Below are 1,833 nucleotides of genomic sequence, written 5' to 3'. Positions count from 1 at the left end.
CTTGTGCTATGCTTAGGATTGGGTCTTGTCCATCACATCATTCTCCTAATGATGTGATCCCATTATCAATGACATCCAATGTCCATGGTTAGGAAACCACAACCATCTATTGATCAATGAGCTAGTCAACTAGAGGCTTACTAGGGACATATTACGGTCTATGTATTCACACATGTATTACGATTTTCGGTTAATACAATTATAGCATGAACAATAGACAATTATCATGAACGAGGAAATATAATGATAACCATTTTATTATTGCCTCTAGGGCATATTTCCAACAATATGTAGGAGCCAATATGAGAATCTAGGTTCTGCTATTGGTTATTGACCGGAGATGTGTCTCGGTCATGTCTACATAGTTCTCGAACCCGTAGGGTCTGCACGCTTAACGTTCGATGACAATTTGTATTATGAGTTATGTGTTTTGGTGACCGAAGTTTTTTCGGAGTCCCGAATGAGATCATAGACACTCTAAATGGTCAAGAGGTAAAGATTGATATATTGGAAGGTAGTATTCGGACACCAGAAGGGTTCCTGAGTGTATCGGGTACATACCGGAGTACTGGAGGGGTTACCGGAACCCCTCGGGGAAAGATATGGGCCATAGGAGGGAGGCTAACCAGCCCACAAGGGGCTGGTGCGCCCCCCACAAGGGAGGAGGCCGAATTGGTTTAGGGAAGGGGCGCCACCCCCCTTTCTTTCTCCTACTCCCTCTCCTTTCCCCTTTCCACCTCCATGAGAAGGAAAAGAAGGGGGGCCAAACCCTACTAGGACTGGGTCCTAGTAGGACTCCCCCCTTATGGTGCGCCCCTAGGGCCAGCCTCCTCCCTCTCCCTCCTTTATATACGTGGGCAGGGCACCCCTTGGAGACACAACCGTTATTCTTCGCCGTGTGTGGAGCCCTCCTCCATAGTTTACTTCTCCGGTCATAGCGTTGTAGTGCTTAGGCGAAGCCCTGCGTGGATCACATCAGCATCACCGTCACCACGCCACCGTGCTGACGAAACTCGCCCTCGACCCTCTGCTGGATCAAGAGTTTGAGGGACGCCATCGAGCTGAACGTGTGCTGAACTCGGAGGTGTCGTACGTTCGGTACTAGATCGGTTGGATCGTGAAGACGTTCGACTACATCAACCGCGTTAACCTAACGCTTCCTCTTTCGATCTACGAGGGTACGTGGACACACTCTCCCCCTCTCATTGCTATGCATCTCGTAGATAGATGTTGCATGATCGTAGGAATTTTTTTGAAATTGCATGCTACGTTCCCCAAAAGAAATTTCTTGATGTGTCCCTCTCTTGATGCTTTCAATGCTATGGGAAATTTTGTGGGTTCACCACCTCTTATGACTAATGAAACAACTTTGACTCCTGAGCATGTTATGGAAAGATTAGATGCTATTGAAAATAAAATGCTTACTGAAGAGCATATTATATTGAAAACTTGGATAAAAAGATGCATAATTTTTCCATTAAAATTGAGTCAAAAGAGGGAGAAGTTTTTAAGTTGTTAAAAGAAAAGGGAACCGTAATTCATGAACGAATTGAAGAAAGTCCGTCTCAGATTGATAAACTAGAAGAAATTTTTAGTAATTTTAGTATGGCTTTTGCTTCCGCTAAAACTATTGAAAGAACTCTCGTAAAGATTGGCAAGACTACTCAAGTTACTAAGAACAAGGGTGCAACTTCTAGTAATAGTAAAGAGGATCTTAAGATGATTAGCATTCACCCAGATTTTGTTGAAGTTATAAGAGATCCCTTTGGCAAGAATGGATTCTTTAAAATTGTTCCTAGGAGTATTGTCATTGAAAATCTTTATGCTAAATCT

This window comes from Triticum urartu, chromosome 4 (assembly GCF_003073215.2).
Source record: "Triticum urartu cultivar G1812 chromosome 4, Tu2.1, whole genome shotgun sequence".
In the NCBI taxonomy this organism is placed as follows: Eukaryota; Viridiplantae; Streptophyta; class Magnoliopsida; order Poales; family Poaceae; genus Triticum; species Triticum urartu.
This window is presented reverse-complemented; position numbering follows the sequence as displayed.